Source organism: Macaca fascicularis, chromosome 9 (genome assembly GCF_037993035.2).
Source record: "Macaca fascicularis isolate 582-1 chromosome 9, T2T-MFA8v1.1".
Taxonomy (NCBI): Eukaryota; Metazoa; Chordata; class Mammalia; order Primates; family Cercopithecidae; genus Macaca; species Macaca fascicularis.
Window position 1 is genome coordinate 59,772,863 of NC_088383.1, and position 20,945 is coordinate 59,793,807.

At 40.2% G+C, this 20,945-nt stretch overlaps 1 protein-coding gene and 1 pseudogene across 8 annotated transcripts in view; one reads left to right on the plus strand and one right to left on the minus strand.

Annotated features, from left to right (window-relative positions):
• BMPR1A (bone morphogenetic protein receptor type 1A) overlaps positions 1–20,945 on the minus strand; it is a 167,480-nt gene that overhangs the window by 59,856 nt on the left and 86,679 nt on the right. The window lies entirely within an intron of this gene.
• Positions 10,524–11,457, plus strand: LOC102118175 (putative RNA polymerase II subunit B1 CTD phosphatase RPAP2 pseudogene; annotated as a pseudogene).

Consider the following 20,945-nt stretch of genomic DNA (forward strand, 5'->3'; position numbering starts at 1 on the left):
GATCTCTACACTCCTCCCCATCAATCCTTAGAAGAATACACACTTGTACAACCGAAGCAACATCACTCGCAGTTATTTACATCAGTGTAGAAAACAATATCCCCCAAATCTAAACATAAACCCTGAAGAAAATAACTTGCTTAAAGAGTTGTCTGAGTGCATCTGAGGTAATACACAGAAATCTTACTGAAATGCCTGCCTTGGCGTCCATGCTGTCAGATCTTGCTATGGGTAAGATATTCCTAACAGGGTCTTTTAGAAAGTTTTACAATAATGCCCGTGGGCCAGGACCAAAGAAAGCCAACCACGCAACTTAAGTGATGACCTAAAACAGGGATAGGGAAGTTCCACTGTGTAACACTTCCACCGTCACGTCTCCATCACTTTGAAGTTACCAATTTCATTGCTACCCCTGATATGACTTTCCAACTCCACCTTTCCCCCATGCTCAATTATTAATTAATAATCAAAACAAGCCCATATTTAACCTTCGTATTTCTGTTCAACTGTCCCTGCCCAATCAAATCCTTCACTTTTCTTCTGTGCCAAGATAGTTTCTCCAACACAAGTATAAACTCTTCCAGGACCAGAGAATCAAGACAATCTAGTATAGCATTATATATAGTTGATGTTAGTTGATGCATTTGTGTGTTTTATATCCTTCACCAGGACCTCAATATTAGATGCAAAAGAAATGTTTCCAGGTTTCTGAAACATTCTTCAAATAGATAATCTGTTTTCAAAACATCATTCAACCTTGTACTACAAATTCCCTAATCTAGTTTCTCCAAAGTTTTTTGTTTGTATAACTGTATTAAACAACAACAAAAATCTTACAATTACAACTAGACTGAACTATACAGCAATCTTTGACATATCTGTACTTTGAAGAGATTCGTAATGTTTGTCAGCTGTTTATTTAAGAGGCCTAGGTGTTACTCTTCTGTTTCTCCTCTAGAACACGCACACATGACTAAAAACAGGTGAAGTGAATCAGTTATTACAGAACTGTCTGGAAGGGGAGAGGGTTTGGTCACCCCATAGGCATACTATGGGTACAAGTTGAGTACTCCTTATCAGAAATGCTTGGGACCAGAAGCGTTTTGGATTTTTGATTTTTTAAATCTGTAATATTTGCACTATCTATACTTACTGGTTCAGCAACTCAAATCCAAAACTGTGAAATCCAGAACACCCCAATGAGCATTTCCTTTGAGCGTCACGTCGACACTCAAAAAGCTTCACGTTTTATTTCAGATTTCAGATTTTTGGATTAGGGATGCTCAACCTGTACTGGTAAATTGAATAGGGAGAAAAGAGTTTAATGTGGTGGTAAAGAGTTCAGAGTCTAGCATAAAACAGATGATCAAGGTCTTTTGTGCAGATTAAATCAGAGAAACTCAGGTATGTGGTGGTATTTAATGGTACCTGTTTAGCATCCTATCATCACTGTGATTTTTATAACTTACAAATTAGTTTTACATGCATTATCCCATCTCTTTGATCCTTACAGTAAATAAAATCATTCCTACTTACAGAGAAAGGATTGGTTCAGGGAGATAAATAACTTGCTGAATTCCATGTAGCTAGTATATATGACAAACTAACACCCAGGTTTTCTAATCCAAAGTGCAGCGTTTTGTCGGGTATACCATGAGCACATATGTTAAATGAGAAAGTCGAAGTTATTTTTTATTGAACTCTGTAAGATCTTTTTTCATCTTCATAACTCTGCTAAAAAAAAAAAAAAGGGAAGCGCAAAGTTAAGAAACTTGCCCAAGTTGGCCAGGCATAGTGGCTCTTGAGGTCAGGCACTGGAGAGCAGCCTGGCCAACATAGTGAAAACCCTGTCTCTACTAAAAATACAAAGAATTAGCCAGGCGTGGTGGCAGGTGCCTGTAAACCCAGTTACTCGGGAGGCTGAGGCAGGAGAATCGCTTGAACCCGAGAGGTAGAAATTGCGGTGAGTCGAGATCGCACCACTGCACTCCAGCTCAGGTGACAGTGCGAGACTCTGTCTCAAAAAAAGAAAAAAAAGAAAGAAAGAAAAAGAAAGAAACTTGCCCAAATTAACACAACTAGTAAGTGGCAGGTTTGCTGCTGACAAAGCCCAAATTCCACTTGTTACTGCATGTTAAGGTGCTGGCAGGAAAGTAATGAGATTAAAAAACAGAAAGTACTGTGTCCCTTTTTACACTATTGCTTTTCAGCCAAAAAAAAAAAAAAAAAAAAAAAAAGGCCCCTCTTCTATCTATAGACTCTGCTTTCTGACGCTGGAGCTGGGATGCTGCTGACAATATGTCCTTCACCAGCTGGCTCCTGAGAGGCTCTGCCAACTGGGGAACTAGAGAAAGCTGGAAGAGGGGAGAAGGGACTTTCTTTTCCCCGATTTGGTTCGCTGTTCCTGTCAGTTGCCTGAATGCCACTGGCATTCAACTGGCAGCAGCAATGTACACTCTCCTTCCTTCCACACTCCCAGAATCAACCCCATGGAATCCTTTTAGGCCCAGTGGTGCCTACTCCTCAGGGTCTCAGTCCCAGCTCCTCAAAAACCCCACTTTGCACTCCCCTCAGGCATCAGCAGTGGCTGGGTTACCACCCCCTCCTAAGAGGATCTAAAAAATGCAGGTGACTTTTTGGTTGGAATAATGTCTAGGATATGACAGGACATACGGTTTGACCAGGGAGCAGGATAGAAAACACAATGTGCAGGGACAATCCTTCAAAATAAAGAACTGTCTTAACCAAATGCTAACAGTACTCTCCTTGTTGAGAAACACTGGTTCTTGTTTTGTGGGGGCAGGAGAAGGTAATTTTTCTTCGTCACTGCTTGGTCAATTTGTAGAGAAACACTAATTCTGGCCTAGTATATATAACTATCATACTTATTATTATATAATCATATAACCATTATTATCTAATGGTTTCTTTGTAGTTCCAGCTGGTCAAGTGGCAACAATATTAAATCTCTAAGAAGAAAAATTATCTTGATCAAACTAATGTCCGAATACAACCTTACTTTTTTTCCCTTCCCACCTGACCGCTTTAAAGAGGAATTGTTTTTGCTGTGTTAACCATGGTGCTTGTAAAATGCAAAAGCAATTTTAAAAAATCAATCATTTATTTCCACTTATGTATCTATTTAAATTTTTTTTTTTAAATTCAGGATGCAAAGATTTCCCCTAAGATCTCAGGAGTAGAGGCTCCTACGCTAGGCATATTCTATCTTCCACACCACAAAAAGTTCAGGGGTGAACTGGTCTAACAGTCTCAGGACTTTCACGGGCCCTGCAGTGACAAAGTCACTCTTCTCAGACTCAATATGAATAAGGCAGTCCCAGAAACTGCTGGCAGCTATGTTGGGCCCAGAAGGAGAACCAGAAGGCAGAGCCAGGAGACTGAAAGAAGCCAGATCCCGGGAGACATCAATGAGCTGCTCAAGCAATCTTGTCTGAAGCCTGAATTACTTTGGGACTCTTCAGTTAAGAGCCAATAAATTCCATTTTTAAGGTCAGAGACAGTTAATTTTTCTGTTACAACCAAAAATATTCCAGCTAATATAGCTAATATGAGGATTAAAGGGAAAGGCACACTTGAGTATTCTGGGTCAGATTAGCATAAAATTAGCAATTCTGAATAAAGGCAAATAAATGTCTTATCAGAAAAGATACTTGCTAACATCTTAAAAGAAGACATAGGCTGCTATAAGGGCTATTTTTAAGACAACTCGGGCCTGCACAGTGGCTCTCGCCTGTAATCCCAGCACTTTGGGAAGCTGAGGCAGGCAGATCACTTGAAGCATGGAGTTTGAGACCAGCCTGGCCAACACGGTGAAACCCCATCTCCGCTAAAAATACAGAAATTAGCTGGGCATGGTGGTGGGTGCCTGTAATCCCAGCTACCTGAGGCCAAGGCAGGAGAATTGCTTGAACCTGGGAGGTGGAGGTTGCAGTAAGCTGAGATTGTGCCACTGCATTCCAGCCTGGGCAACAAAGCGAGACTCTGTCTCAAAGGAAAAAAAAAAAATTCAGCTCAAATAGTATAAAAATTGACTTAACAATGTTACCAGCAACTATACAATTTGTCACTTATCTTTCCTTGCCTCTTCCCTCCCAAATTTGCTAGATCCTCCGTCTTTCCCACCTCCGTTAACAGCCTCTTTACTTGGTGTAAAATCTTAAAAGTCCCAGGTCTAAAATCTTTTTTTATTTTTATTTTTAGAATATCACTACATAGATATAACCAGGCCTAAAATCTCAAGTCATTCTTGACAAATTCCTCTTTCCTTCTCGCATTCCATTTCCTATCCGTCATCAAATCCACTGGTTCTACCTGCAGAATCTATCCAGAACCCATCCCCCCCAACACCTAGCACTCCTCTTCTTTCTGGCTGTTTCCTTCTCTTTAGCATTTGTCATCCTATATAATTTGATATAATTTACTCTGTATTTTATTGCCTGCCACCTGCTCCAGAATATATGCTCCATGAGGCCAGGAGGGTTAGTCTGTTTCACTCACTTTATATTTTTAGCACCCAGAACAGTGCTTAGCACATAGTCGATACTAAATAAGTATTTGTTGAGAGAATGACTGAATAGAGCAGAAGGAATTAAAATGTTATGCCAATTCCTTTTACTTTTATATACAAACTAGACTTTCCCAAAAGAGCAGTACAGTGGATAAACTATCCCATTTCCTTATCTCAACACAATTGAAATAATATAAAAACCACACCACTTCCTTTTGCTCACTTCCATCCCTGACTTGTGTCAAGATCCGGAGAAGAGAAAGTTTCCACTGTTTTCATGGATATCCTCAAGTTTGAGATATAAATTAAAAGGGCTTAAGAAAGGCTTGTAAAAGTAAACACCACGTCCCCAAATCTAAAATGTTGCTTAAGGCAAACAATGGCTTGGGTTATGCTTTTACAGTACCACATGTTATACCAAGTTAAATAATTATGGAAATAATTACAGACAGAAAATGCAGTCTTTCTTTGGTACAATGTGGTCTGACAAAGGGAACTTCAAAGCATGATCTAAATTCAACTGCAAACTTTCAGTATGTAAACACCACACTGAAGGTTCAAAGGTAGTATGTGTATGTAAAATTTAAGTCTCTAACTGCCCTGAATAAGGGCAGAAGGTATTAAAATAGATTTTAACAATTCTTCCTTGACAAGCATGACCAAAAAAGGATAGCATAGAAAACTAAAATCTTACAAACCCGTAGGTTTAAGAAAGAACTCCCTCAAGATGACAGATTCCTGCTATATGCACGTGAAGTTCATGAACTTGGGAACCTAGGAAGAGTTTCCCTCCTTGGGAACGAAATATCTGTACTTCATTTTCTTTATTCTGCATTAGAACATCTTTTCAGGTTGAAACATACTGGTTTAGGATGTTGTAAGAAGTTCTAGGCTGGGTGTAGTGGCTCATGCCTGTAATCCCAGCATGCTGGGAGGCCGAGGCAGGCAGATCATGAGGTCAGGAGATCGAGAATCCTGGCTAACATAGTGAAACCCCGTCTCTACTAAAAATACAAAAAATTAGCTGGGCGAGGTGGCAGGCACCTGTAGTCCCAGCTACTCGGGAGGCTGAGGCAGGAGAATGGCATGAACCCAGGAGGCGGAGCTTGCAGTGAGCTGAGATGGTGCCATTGCACTCCAGCCTGGGCGACAGAGCAAGACTCCGCCTCAAAAAAAAAAAAAAAAAAAAAAAAAAAAAGTAGTTCTATGGCATGAGATGGATTTGACATTTACTTGCCCTTGCTTTCCTTTTAGCATCTTTTTTTTTTTTTGGATATGGAGTCTCACTCTGTTGCCTAGGCTGTAGTGCAATGGCACAATCTCGGCTCACTGCAATCTCTGCCTCCCAGATTCAAGCAATTCTCCTGCCTCAGCCTCCTAAGTAGCTGGGACTACAGGTGCATGCCACCACATTTGGCTTATTTTTGTATTTTTAGTAGAGACAGGGTTTCACCATGTTGGCCAGGCTGGTTTCAAACTCTTGATCTCAGGTGATCCACCAGCCTCAGCCTCCCAAAGTGTTGGAATTACAGGCGTGAGCCATGGCGCCCGGCCCCATTTAGCATCTTTCTTTAAGCCCAGGTACCTTTCTGATTTATTGGAATTTCTAGTTTAAACACACATCAACTTGCCTTTCATTTCAAAGAAAGGATTGTAAGTGACATAACAGCATTGCCTTACATATTGTTCAACTTTCAATAGATATATAAAAACTTCACTGTTTTTATATGTATAATGCTTTAATTTTGTTCACATAACACTGTGAAGTATTTCCATGATGGATACTTGTAGTTCTTCTTAATTCATTTTCATTGTTATCTAGTGTTTTATCCTGTGAATACCTTATGGCCATATTTGCCCATTCTCTTGTTGATGAACATTTTCTTCTTAGAGATGAGGTCTTGCCATGCTGGTCTAGGCTGGAGTGCAGCAGCTATTCACAGGTGCAATCAGATTGCACTGCCTCAGTCTCCCAAGTAGTCCCAACTACAGGTGCACACCACGGTGCACAACCATGTTGAGGGATATTTTAGATTATTTCCAATTTAGTATAAGCAATGCAGCAATAAATAAACTTGAAGAGATGCTTTTGTTGTTGTTTGGGCAGATAAAACCGTAGGTTAGATTTGCAGAAGTGGGATTCTAGGTCTAACAGCGGTTTTGGTTTTTTTGAACAATACAGGTTGGAACCACATGGGTCAACTTATAAGCAAATTCTTTTGTTTGTTTGTTTTTTTGAGATGAGTCTCACTCTGTCGTCCAGGCTGGAGTGCAGTGGTGCAATCTTGGCTCATCTCAACCTCCGCCTCCTGGGTTCAAGATATTTTCCTGCCTCAGCCTCCCAAGTAGCTAGGACTACAGGCGCATGCCAGCAAGTCTGGTTAATTTTTATATTTTTAGTAGAGACGGGGCTGGCCAGGCTGGTCTCGAACTCCTGACCTCAGGTGATCCACCTGCCTCGGCCTCCCAAAGTGCTGGGATTACAGGCATGAGCCACCGCTCCCGGCCTCTTCTTTTCAATAAGTATAACAATGTCTTCATAATGCAAGCAAACATGGGCTGAAAATACAGTATTTAGCTGGGCACTGGTGGCTCACACCTGTAACCCCAGCACTCTGAGAGGCCAAGGCAGGAGGATCACTTGAGCCCAGGAGTTTGAGACCAGCCTGAGCAACGTAGCAAGACCCCATCTCTATATTTAAAAAAAAAATAATAAAAGAAAATAGATGATTCACTTTGTCTTTGGTGCCTTTGTCTTATATTTAAGTCTTTAATCCATTTAGAGCTTATTTTTGTATATGGTGGAAGACAGGGGTGCAGTTTCACTCTGCATATGTATATCCAGTTTTCCCAGCACCATTTATTGAAGACTGTCTTTTTCCCAAAGCATGTTCTTGGCACCTTTGCCAGCTGGCTATAAATATATGGATTTATTTCTAGGTTCTCTATTCTGTTCAATTGGTCTATTGTCTGGTTTTATGCCAGTACCATGCTGTTTGATTACTAGAGCTTTGCAGTATATCTTGAAGTCTGGTAGTGTGATGCCTCTAGCTTTGTCCTTTTGGCTCAGAACTGCTTTGGCATTTGCAGTCCTTTGTGGTCCCATATTAATTTTAGGATTGTTTTTTCTATTTCTGTGAAGACTGTCACTGGTATTTTGATAGGGACTGCATTGAATCTATAGCTTGTTCTTCGTAGTATGGTCATTTTCACAGTATTAATTCTTCAAATCCTTGAAAATGGATGTCTTTCCATTTTTTGTGCCTGCTTCAATTTCCTTCATCAGTGTTTTATGGTTTTCCTTGTAGAGATTTTTCAACTCCTTGGTCAAATGTATTTCATTTTTTGGTAGCTTTTGTATATGGATTACTCTCTTTTTCTGCTAGTTCATTATTGATGTATAGAAACACTACTAATTTTTGTATATTGATTTTGTATTCTGCAACCTTACTAAATTCATTTATCAGTTCTAAGAGTTTTATGGTGAAGCTTTTAGGGTCTTCTACATATATGAGCGTGGCGATTCGACTTCCTCCTTTCCAATTTAGATGCCCTTTATTTCTTTCTCTTGCCTAATTGCTCTAGCGAGGACTTCCAGTCTTCATGTTTCATTATATCATTTTGCAATTCCAAATGTAAAACACTGATATAAGCACAATTTTAAAATACTGAAGAACAAAAGAATACGTTTAACAAATAGAAAGATAAATCATATTAGGTACAGAAAGCCTAAATATTAGGTATGTCAACTGTTCCTAAATTATAAATTTAATGAAAGTCTTTATCACATTAAGGAAGTTCCCTTCTTAGTTTGCTGAGAGGTTTCATCATGGAGTTAAATTTCATCAAGTGCTTTTGCTTCATCTAGTGATATGATCACAGAGTTTTTCTCCTTCAATGTACAAATGAATTAATAAATTAATACTAATTCATATTAAGAACTTTCTTGAATAAACCATCGGTGGTGGTTTTTCTTTTTTTTTTTCTTTTTTTCTGAGACAGAGTCTCGCTCTGTCGCCCAGGCTGGAGTGCAGTGGCCGGATCTCAGCTCACTGCAAGCTCCGCCTCCCAGGTTTACGCCATTCTCCTGCCTCAGCCTCCCAAGTAGCTGGGACTACAGGCGCACGCAACCTCGCCCGGCTAGTTTTTTGTCTTTTTAGTAGAGACGGGGTTTCACCGTGTTAGCCAGGATGGTCTCGATCTCCTGACCTCGTGATTCACCTGTCTCGGCCTCCCAAAGCGCTGGGATTACAGGCTTGAGCCACCGCGCCCAGCCTGTGGTAGTTTATAAACATGTCCACAAATTCTTTCATACTCTTCTTTTTAAGAGGTGGAAACTAATTCCTTTGAGTATGGGTTAAACTGAGTGACTTCCTTCTAACAAACAGGATAAAGAAATACTACAGGCTCCTGCCTGTAGTAACAGCACTTTGGGAGGAATAGGCAGGAGGACTGCTTGAGACCAAGAGTTTGAGACCAGCCTGGTCAGCATAGCAAGACCCCATCTCAATTTAACTCATCTCAATTTAATTAAAAAAAGAAAAGAAAAGAAAAAGTAATGACTAGGTCCTTAAAAGGCACTGCAGCTTTCTCCTTGCTTTTTCTGGATCACTAGTTCTGGAGAAAGCCAGCTGTCACAATGTGAGGACACTCAAGGAGCCTATGTGAAGGCCCATGGGGTGAAGAACTGAGGCCTCCTGCCAAACGCCATGTGAGTGTGCCATCTTGGAAGTGTATTCTCCCTGAGTCAGGCTTTCAGATGACTGTAGCCCCGGCTGACTTCCTGACTGCAACCTTGTGAGACATAAAGATTAGAACCACATCCAGCTAGGCTACTCCTGAATTCTTGTAAGTTAAGGTTTCACGTCATTAAGTTTTTGGATAAACTGTTATGAAGCAATGATAATTAACATGCTATTCTTGGATTCCTGAGATAATTTCAATTTGTCATTATTGTATAATAAATAATGTATTCAGTCTTTGACCCTAGTTCTTGGGAGAGAACCTCTTAATTCATGGAATTTCCTTGGTAGGAGGAGTGCCTTTGTTATCCATGAGCCTCATGGATCATTCCTGAGATTATGCTAACAAGATGACTCAGAAAGGGGTCTGCTCACCAGAAAGGCCACCATGTGTAGAAGGATGGCGTTTGAGCCAGCTAAGCCTCTAAGGAAGAAAGGAGAGAACACTGAAGGTTTGAGTTCAATCACATGGCAAATTATTCCATTACACCTACATATAAAATCTCCATACACCATGGCTCAGGTAGGATTCCTGATTGGTGAGCATACTGATGTGTCAAGAGGGTGACACACCATGATTCCAGGAGAAGAGAGCACAGAAGCTCCTTGTTAGGAACCCTCCCAGTTCCCTGTATCTCATTTGGCTGGTCCTGATCTGTATTCTTCATAATTAAAGTGTAACTTAAGTATACCGCTTTCCCAAGTTCAGTCAGTCACTTTATAAATTATCAAACTTGAGGGGATTCATGGGAACCCCCAGATTTTCAGCCAGTTCACTGGAAGCACAGGTGGTCTGGGGACCACCAAACTTTTAACTGGTACTTGCAGCAAGGGCAGTCTCGTTGGGAACTGCGCCCTTAAACCTGTGGAGTCTCAGGCAGACTGTGGAGTCTCAGTCAGAACTGTATTACAGTCAGCATTGTAGACATGAGATATATACATATAAAATATTTAAACATACTACTGGACTTGTTTTGCTTCTATCTTGTTAGATTTTACATAAGCAAGATTGGCCAATAATTTATTTCATATTAGCCACGCTTGGTTTTGGTATCAAGGTTATGCTAGTCACAATAAACTGAGGAACTTTCCTTAATTTGCTATTCTCTGGAACAGCGTGTGTAAATGTGGACATACCTACGACCTGGATAGCTGAAAACAATTCACCCTTAAGATAATCTGGGCCAGGTAGGGAGATGAGGCCTCGGGGAGAGACTCTGGAGCTGGTCCCGACCCGCAGACTACTCTCCCCTATGGCTGACTGTGCTGGGCTACGCAAGGCCAGGGCTCCCACCATTCTCGAAATGCCACAGGTACTAAACAGACAAGTACTTTGAAACAAGAAGATGTTTCTAAAAGAGGAAGTTCATTACACTTGCTCACTACAACGATGTAGTGAATGAACGTTCTATTTGTCAAACTCTGTGGTTATCCTTTATGTCACAAGAAGCTGGGAATTAAATATAAAATTTCAAAACCAATAAAGTCTATGATATTACTGAAAGAAAGTCTTTTTGCAGCAATTTTTGTTATTAAGCATCTGAGTTTTTTGAAGCACAAATTCCCAAAACTCCAGTATGGGGAGAGGCATCCTGATTTTCAACTATTAAAGGAAGGGCAAAGTGGCCATTCTGGAAAAGAAGTACAGTTATGCAGTAAAGCCATTAAAACATCAGATATAGACAATCCTAGCCACTTTGAAAAGCAATATGAATCTAGTTCTTCTAGCACTCATAATGACAGCAGCAGTGATAATGAGCAGACTTTGTTTCCTCCATTCTACCAGGAAATGGACCAAATTCAACAAGTATTAGACCACAGCTGCACCAAAAAAGCATAATGAAAAAGAAAGCTGATCTCAAAGCTAATGCCAAACACAAAGAACAGACAGTAGTGGATGTCACTGAGCAGTTAGGCTATTGCAAATTAGATACTCAGGAGAAAGCTGCTACATGTGAACTTCCTTTACAGAAAGTAAATACTCAAGAGTTCTTCAAATAGTACTTTGCCTGAAAGATTAAAGCTTCAGAAAATTCTGAAAGTAAATACAGTAGGTCAGAAATAACTCTAGTAGGAGTTATTAAGTGCGGAGTTAATACGTTATTAATAACTTAAGGAGTTATTAAGTTATTAATAAGAAAAGTGCGGGCACTTTAACAGAAAATTTGCCAAATCAAACCAAGTTTCTAGGTCAGTCTCTAGTGCAGGTGTGTCCTGAAGTGGCAGAGAAACTTAAAGTTTTGAAGGAGACTTTGGGTGGAAGACACAAGAAACTTTGAGGTTTTTGTATGGTCAGAATTATGCTTCTGTGTGTCTGAAACCCGAAGCCTCTCTGGTTAAAGAACTTAGTGACGCCGGGTGTAGTGGCTCATGCCTGTAATGCCAGCACTCTGGGAGGCCAAGACAGGCGGATCACCTGATGTCAGGAGTTCCAGACCAGCCTGGCCAACATGGTGAAACCCTGTCTGTACTAAAAATATAATAATTAGCTGGGTGTGGTGGCAGGTCCCTATAATCCCAGCTACTTGGGAGGCTGAGGCAGAAGAATTGCTTGAATCCAAGAGGCGGAGGTTGCAATGAGTGGAGGTCACACCACTGCACTCCAGCCTGGGTGACAGAGCGAGACTCTGTCTTCAAAAAAAAAAAAAAAAAAAAGAACTTAATGACATAATCTCAGACCCAGATAGTCTCATTCCCCCTGCCTAGAAGGAGTCTCAACAGTTTGGATGAGTCTTTACCTTTTAGGGGCTCAGATACAGCCATTAAACCACTGACGAGAACTTGGAAAAAGAAACTGAAAAGTTAAATCTGAAGATCAGGGAGTTTTATAGAGGATGATATGTTTTGGATAAAGAAACCACCAAATCACAAGACTCAGAAGGGATACGTCTTAAACACAATGAGCTTTTTTTCCAGGTCGTTAACATTTGGAAAACTGACCACAGCAAATCTTGGAGCAGGAAGGATACTGAAGAGATAATTGTTAAATTTTCAAGTAGTTTCTTTAGTCATTCTGCCTTTTGGTTTACAGTGCCATCTCCATGGCTGGCATTACTATTTTACAGGTAAGTTGAAATTTGCCCCTAGTAAACTTTCATAAAAGTGCAATATTTTTTCTACTGTAAAAATAGCCTAAAATGGTGGGACCAAGTTTTCCCTAATTCTTCATATAATAAATGAAGTCTCTGAATGGCTTTTTTTCCTTAAAAAAAAAAAAAAAAGAGAAAAAGAAAAAAAGATCATCTGGGCCCAAGGTTTATCTCTAAGTGTATGAAAGTGGGTGGCTCTTTTAATTACAAATCCAGTTTCTCTAACAGTTATAGAAATATCCAAGTTTTCTATTTACTCTAAGTCAATTTTTGTTGTTATAATTTTCTAGAAAATTGACATTTAAATTGTAAAATTTATTGGTATAAAGTGATTCAAGATTTTATTTTTAAGACTTTCTTCTGTATCTTCCTTTTACATCCTCAGTATTATTTGTACTTTATATTTTTTCTTGATCAATCTTTCAAATAGTTTATTAGCCTTTTCATAAAAAACAACTTTCAGCTTTGTTAATCCTCTTCAATGTATCTTCAAAAAAAAATTCATCATTTCAAACCCCAATTCTATCACACTTATTATATAGAAGCTTGGATAAGTTTCTCTTTGTGCCTAAGTTTCCTCATCTGTAAAGTGCACATAATAACAATACCCCCCTCATATGGCTTTGGGAAGATTAAATGAGATAATCTTTGTGAAGAACATGGAACAGTGCTTGGAATAGAGTAAGAACTCTAGAAGTGTTAGCTTTTATCTGTATCATCTATTTGACTTCACTTGAATTTACTGCCTTGTTCTTTCCCTAACTTAGATTAGCTTATTAGTATTCAAATCTTCTTTTAAAATATGAATATTTAAGGCTTCAGGGTTTCACACAAGCTTTAGTATGTCCTAAGTTTCTTTTTTTTTTTTAAATAAGGTCTTGTGCTCTGTAGCCCAGGTTGGAGAGTAATGGTGTGATCATGGCTCACTGCAGCCTCAACTTTCCAAGCTCAAGCAATCCTCCCACCTCAGCTTTCTGAGTAGGGGCTACAGGGGGACACCACAGTGCCGGGCTAATTTTTATTTTTTTTGGTAGAGGCGGGATCTCACTATGTTGCTCAGGCTGTTATTTTCTCTATTATTTTGTTCAAGGTGTTCACTAAATTGATTATTTTATATTTAATCTGTGAGATTTACCGGTGTGTTTTTAAATTTCCAAACGTGTATAGTTTGTTATTCATTTCCAACATCCACGCTTTCTTGCCAGAAAATATGGTTGATTTTATTTGAAATGTATAAGAACTTGCTGTATAGCCCAGTAAACGGTCACTTTCATAAAACACTCCATATGTGCTTGAAAGAACTTTTTTTTTTTTTTTTTTAAAGAGTTGTAAGAGGTATTTCAGACTTTTCTTTTTTAAAGACAAGGTCTTGCTCTGTTGCCCAGGCTGGACTGCAGTGATGTGATCACTGCTTATTGCAGCTTCCAACTCCTGGGCTCAAGCCATCCTCCCTCCTCAGCTTGCCCAGTACAGGCATCTGTCATCATGCCTAGCCCAGACTAACTTCTAAAACCAAATGACCTTGCCATTCTCTCTGCTTAAAAACCTAAAAAATATCCTCATTTCATAGGCTAAAATTAGTAACACAAGACTTTTTGTGATATGACATCTGCTGAGGTCTCTACTACTGTCCTCCCCTCTCCTCTATACCCTTACGATGCTCCAACTCTACCAAAGTCAGTGCAGCCGCTCTCCCTTCACAGGCATTCCTTCCGGGCTTCCATTCCTCTGCGCAGCCTTTGTGTCCTCGTTGTTCTTTGCCAGAGTAACTACAGTGTTCTCTTTAGGACTTGATCTGTGAGTTCCCTTGTGTATGCAATCCTCGATCCCAACTCATAAGGCTGCGTGAGGAGTCCCGTTCAACTTCTAGTACACCCAGCACACACCACAGCTGCTTCGCAGATCTTGAGCAATGTTCACTCAAAAATGACTTAATGATGACTTGGTTATGTGCCATGTACTGACTATCCAACGGTAAATAAAACAGACATGATTCCTCCTCTTATAAAGCTTAGTCAGCTGATTTTTTCACTTATCTTGCTGCAATGTAATTGCCACTGTCTAGCACGTTTCTAAGCAAAGGAATAAAAATGTTCAATAAATAAATTTAAGCAATAAAAAAATAGTAATATCTTGCTAAGGGCAATATACTTGGGGAATTAAACCAACCATAAAACTACATAATGCACTCTTAACAGTTCTTTATAAGTATACTGGCATCTAAAAATGTATCTCTAGATCTTACAGTAACAGCCAGTTACTACTGACAGTGCTAGCTCAAGAACTTTGTTCCCAAAATCACCATCCTTTTGTGATTTCTAGACATCAGAGAACAGAAATTTAGATTCACATCATAAAATGGAGGACCTTAATATACTTAAAACCTCTCTTTCCAAAATATTTCTGGTTTGTTTCATACTTTGAATTAGCTTAAAACTTTCAACTATCATGAATAGTCAAGCACTAAAGTTTACTGTTTTTTTATATTATCACATAAGAAATCTAATAATATAAAGCTGTATTCACAATTAAGTCTTTCTCATATTGGTACTAAACAATGCACCTACTTTATGCAAAAAACATGAAAAAGAACTTTTTATGCAAAAACTTTTCCTGAACATATAAGGGCTGTCTTTAAAAATTATGACCTCAAAAAGGAGAACTTTGGGCCAGGTGTGGTGGCTCATGCCTGCAATCCATCTCAGCACTTTGGCAGGCTGAGGTAGGAGGATCATTTGAGCCCAGGAGTTCAAGGCTGTGGTGAGCCATGATCTGCCACTGCACTCCAGCCTGGGCAACAGAGCAAGACCCTGTCTCAAAACAACAACAACAACAACAACAACAAAACTGTGAGCTAAATTAAAGGACTAGTTCTAAAGACTAGGAAATGTTAAAATGGGTGTAAGTAGACAACCTAATGAATTACACCCTCACTGGGTGGAGATGGCTAGCTTGCAAGCTGGCTAGAAATGCAGAATCCCAGACGTGCTGAATCAGAATCTTTTAACAAGACCCCCAGGTGACATGCACGTACAATAAATTTGAAAAGCACTAGATAAGACCACCTTTATTTAGCTGCTTAGTCTATCCTGTTTAATTTAAGCTTTCTGGAAATATTCACTAATTGAGTAATTAACTTTTTTTTTTCTGAAATGGAGTCTTGCTCTGTCACCCAGGCTGGAGTGCAGTGGCGCTGAGCACTGGGTGCAGAGCTCACTGCAACCTCTGCTTCCCAGGTTCAAGCCATTCTCCTGCCTCAGCCTCCCAAGGAGCTGGAATTACTGGTGTGCACTACTATGCCTGGCTAATTTTTGTATTTTTAGTAGAGACAGGGTTTCACCATGTTAGCCAGGCTGGTCTCAAACTCCTGACCTCAAGTGATCCACCCGTCTCGGCCTCCCAAAGTTCTGGGATTACAGGCATGAGCCACTGCACCCGGCCTGAGTAATGAATTTTTTTTAACTTCCTCTCCCCTACTCTCCCCACCCCAAAAGAGAGCAAGATGCTTTCTGGGTGCTTCGTAGTATTTACTTACTCACCCAACATATATTTATTGTTCATGCACTGCATTAGCTGCCATAAAGATAAACTATTACTTTTTAAATGGCACAGGTAAACTAATAAAATTCAGATGAGGAAAGGAAAGTTAAACTAATATTTACTGATATAAACTAATATTACTATGAGGATGTGATACATAGGAGCAACATTCCCTGGTGTCTATTATTTGCCAGGCATTGTTCTAGATGCTGCTCAAAATAACTTTCTGCAATCATGAAAGTCTCTATGTTATTCAATAAAGTGGACACTAACCATATGTGGCTACTTGGTAGCCAAAATACATGTGGCTAATGACAACCATATTGGATAGTGCAGTTCTAGAAGCTTATACTTACTACCTATCTGATTCACTGACCAATCCTGACAAGCCAGTGTAAATGTGGATCTAAGGCACAGAAGTTACTGGTAGACTATCAAAAATGGTATGACTAGTAACAGAGCACAGAAGCCACAGTTCAAATCCAAAGACATGGGAAAAGAAGATTAATTCCAGGCAATGGGATCAGATAAGCCTTCATCAAAGTGTTGGCATCTAAGCTCACACTTGAATAATGGAAAGATTTCAACATACTAGGATGTGAGAGAGGCATTCCAGACTGGGAAATCCAGAGGCAAAAGCACAAAGTCAGAAAAGCATGGTAAAGATAAGGAATAGAGTGAGATCAGTAAGACTGAAAAACAGCATCACTATCTAGTTTTATATTTGGTTTATCTTACCAATTACGATTTTTTCCTAAAGAACAAAGGAATAAAGAATGATTAAGTGTAGGCAGGAATTAATTCATAAGATTTTCAAATGCTAGTGTAAAGTAGCCTGAACTTAACTCAACAGACAAGCATCGCTGGAGGTTTCAGAGCAAAGAAGTGAGTGCACCATGGTTTAGAAAAATCATTCTTGAAGCATTACATGGGATGAAAGGGACAGGGTGAGGTAGATAAGCCAAAGGGTAATTTCAGTAGTTCACACGAGAAGTAACCATCCCAACAAGAGGCAATGAGAATAGAGAAGTGGAAGAAAACTATTATAGAGGTGGAGCTGACGGAATTTAGCAACTTCTAGATCTGATAGAAAGTAGAGATGCAGTTATCACAGGTGGTTCCCAAATTTAAATCCTGGGTTGCTGGAAAGATTACAGACCATCAGGAGACAGAGGTGCAAGAAGCTTTTGAAAACATACAAGCAGCTGTAACTAAGGCTGAGAAAATAAACAAATGTGTTCCTACTGTTCCTAAACCCTCAGAAACAACAGAAAAATGTTTAAAAATAGAAGAATATTATGTGTAACCGAGATGGAAGACTAGAATGGGTACCAAAGGCAGGAAGAAAAGGTAGTATGTTAAAAGCAAAAATTATTAAATATATAACAAAAAAGTGGAGTTAATTTATAAAACTAAAATGCTGCCTCTTTGAAAAGACCCACGAAATATATCTAGAAAGGTCAATATCCCTAGGAAGTCTAAGCACAAAAATAAAGAAGAAACGAATAATATGAAGTACAAAGAGGCCTACCAAAAATAATTATAAATATTCAAGTATAATAGTATTAAATAATAGTTAGCACTTAGAGCTCTATAGGCCAGGCACTGTTCTACATACTTCATATGTTAAATTCTTTAATCTTCACACTAACTTTATGAGACGGATATTCTCATTAGGCATAATTTTATAAGAATAAATCTGAAAATTAAGAATGTATGGATTGGGCGTGGTGGCTCACACCTGTAATCCCAGCACTTTGGGAGGTCAAGGCAGGTGGATCATTGAGGTCGGGAGTTTGAGACCAGCCTGACCAACATGATGAAACCCCGTCTCTACTATAACTACAAAAATTTAGCCAGGCGTGGTGGCAGGCACCTGTAGTCCCAGCTACTCGGCAGGCTAAGGCAGAATTGCTTGAACCCAGGAGGTAGAGGTTGCAGTGAGCCAAGATGGCACCACTGTACTCCAACTTGGGCAACAGATGGAGACTCTATCTCAAAAAAAAAAAAAAAAGTATGACTTTCTAGAAAGATATTAATACCAAAATTAACTCAACAGAGAATGTAATACACAGACCAATAACCTAAGAAACAGAGGGCCCCAAGATGGCAGTGGGATCGAGGTGAAGGAGGGTGGTGAGGAGGGCAATGGGGTGAAGGGTGGGGAAGAGGGACTGAAAGACTTTGGTGCATAGCGTTTAAAATTTTATACAGGAACTTATTAATAGGCTGCTTACATAATCTTTTTACACACATACATATACACGTGTGTATGTGACTATTTTTAAATAGAGATGGGGTCTCGAACTCCTGGCCTCAAGCAATTCTCCCACCTTAGCCTCCCAGAGTGTTGGCATCACAGGCATGAACCGCCGTGCTTGGCCAATATATAATCTTATAAAAATAAAATAATCATTTTAAAAAGCAGCAATGAGGAAAAAGAAAAACAAAAGGGGCAATGAGATGTTCTCTATCCCCTGCCCTATAAAAGACAGAGCAGGGAAAGGAGAAAGAAAAGGAAGGAAGGAAGAATACATAAGATATAATCAGAGGTTAAACTGGAGTATCTGTGACACCAAGACTGGAAATTACCTTTCACAGTTTAAACTATCAGACAGTAGTGCAAGAGAGAAATTATTAGGCTGGAAGATAAAGTTAGGAACTGAAATGTAGTAACAGAGTATGAGGAGATGCTACTGAAAACGTTGTGGCATGCTCTCCCCACTATATCATATGGAGCTGCAAATTCACAAACCACCGTCTGCATCTAAAAGCACCCAAAATGGGCCAGGCGCAGCGGCTCATGTCTATAATCCCAGCACTTTGGAGGCCAAGGCAGGCAGATCACTTGAGGTCAGGAGTTCGAGACCAGCCTGGACAACATCGTGAAACCCCATCTCTACTAAAAATACAAAAATCAGCAGAGAGACAGAGTGAGACTCCACCTCTAAATAAATAAATAAATAAGTAAAATTAAAGCACCCAAACTGGAGAAGAATCAAATAAGTAAACCAGAAGTAAATTCACTAAACTTAAATTAAGAAAAAATTAAACTTAAGAGAAGGAAGTCTGAATGGAAGAGAGTGGGACTAAACAGCCTCTTTTTCTGGAGTTGCAGAATAACCCAAAAGCCTGAAAGCGAGGCCTGGATGACATTTCTGAGACCAGGAGTTCTAGGTTTCTCTACAGAAGCAAGTGGATGTGTGGCTAATTTTTTTTTTTGCTTTGTCACCCAGGCTGAAGTGCAGTGGCACAATCTCGGCTCACTGCAACCTCCACCTCCCAGGTTCATGACATTCTCCTACCTCAGCCTCCCGAGTAGCTGGGATTACAGGTGTGCACTACCATGCCCGGCTGATTTTTGTATTAAAAGGGGCCAAAAAGGAAATAAGAGACCAGAAGCCTGGAGAAGAGGCACGCTGACAGCCCGAAGGAAGGGAATACAGAGTGCCAATCTTTATCTTATATGAATGCCCAACACAAGGCACCTCCCACGGAAGAGGCATTCAACTACACCCCAAGGACAGACAGGATGGCTCGTCAGTGCTGTCAGCCAGCTTCTTCCCAAGGCAGGAGTACCAGGCCTGTCAATGGAGCCTGTGGAGTGACAGAGAGGAAGGCTCTACATAGGCCCAACAGCATGGGCTCCTTCTTATGACAGGTGACCTAACTACTGCCACTGCCAAATGCCAACTAACAAGGAGGGTGCAGAAGCAACACTCCAGATGCGGGCTTGCCTTCCCTGCCCAGAGAACACCCTACTGCCAGCACAACTGAGGGCTCTTAGAGCATTCTCATGTGAATGTCAAGGATGGAAATAAGAGCTCAGGACCAGCTGCAGTGGTGGAGATTTTAACCCTCTTGTTTTAGGTATTTCTTTTAGTGATTATAATCAGTCACCACTCTGCAGGGTCAGTGACAGAGCAGATCTAATGGGGCATGAGGGAATCTCACTGGTAAAAGGGGCAGACCACAGAGACCCTCATGGTGCTCTGCAGCTCACCCCTCTCCACACTGTGGCTCTGGTGGGCAGTTCTATGTGACACGCACAGCGTCTGACTCAAGTGGGAGTGGAGGCACTGCTGTTTTGTTCCTTGGAGACTTTGCAAACCTAAGGGAGACTGCTCAACAGCATGGAGGTGCAAGCACAGACCTGCCCGAGTTAAAGCTCACAGAGCAACCTTCAAATAACAACAGGTGAAAGTTGGTACATGCATGTCCCTTTGGTGGGACAACAGTGAGGAACATTCAGAAGATACCCACAGGGCTGAAGCCCAGTTGCCCACAGTGGGAACTGGATCACCCACTTAATGAAACTTCACTCCCTTCTCTGTCTCACTTTTCCCGTTCTCTCACCTCTGCTTTTTGGTTCATCTCCCAAATAACCTATCAGCCGGTAAGTCTTTTTCTCGGGCTCTTCTTTCAAGGGAACACAAACTAAGTGGTAAAGTCAACATTCAAACTGAAGTCCTCTGGCTACACTGCTGTGCTTTTAAACAGAGTATGCTGCGTCGGGCGTGGTGGCTCACTTTGTGAGGCCAAGGTAGGCAGATCACCTGAGGTCAGGTGTTCAAGACCAGCCTGGCTAACATGGCGAAACCCCGTCTCTAGTAAAAATACAAAATTGGTCGAGCGTGGTGGCGGGTGCCTGTAATCCCAGCTACTTGGGAGGTTGAGGCAGGAGAATCACTTGAACCCGGGAGACAGCAGTTGCAGTGAGCCAAGATCGTGCCATTGCACCCCAGCCTGGGCAACAAGAGCGAAACTCCGTATCAAAAAAAAAAAAAAAAAAAAGATAATAGTTCAACACAAAGCCTGACTTAAAAAACAAAACAAAAAAACAAAACACAAATGCCTTCCTTCCTCAATAATGTAATGGCTTCCAGTTTTACACATGCATAATTATAAAACAATTAGTGACTATTTTCAATAGAGACTGTTTCTAAATATGGCTAAGTTCTAAATCAGTCATAAATTAAGAGTTGGTAAAAATTTTAATAAATGCATTTTAAAAGCCAGTTTTCTATAATTAAGTAACTTACTGCC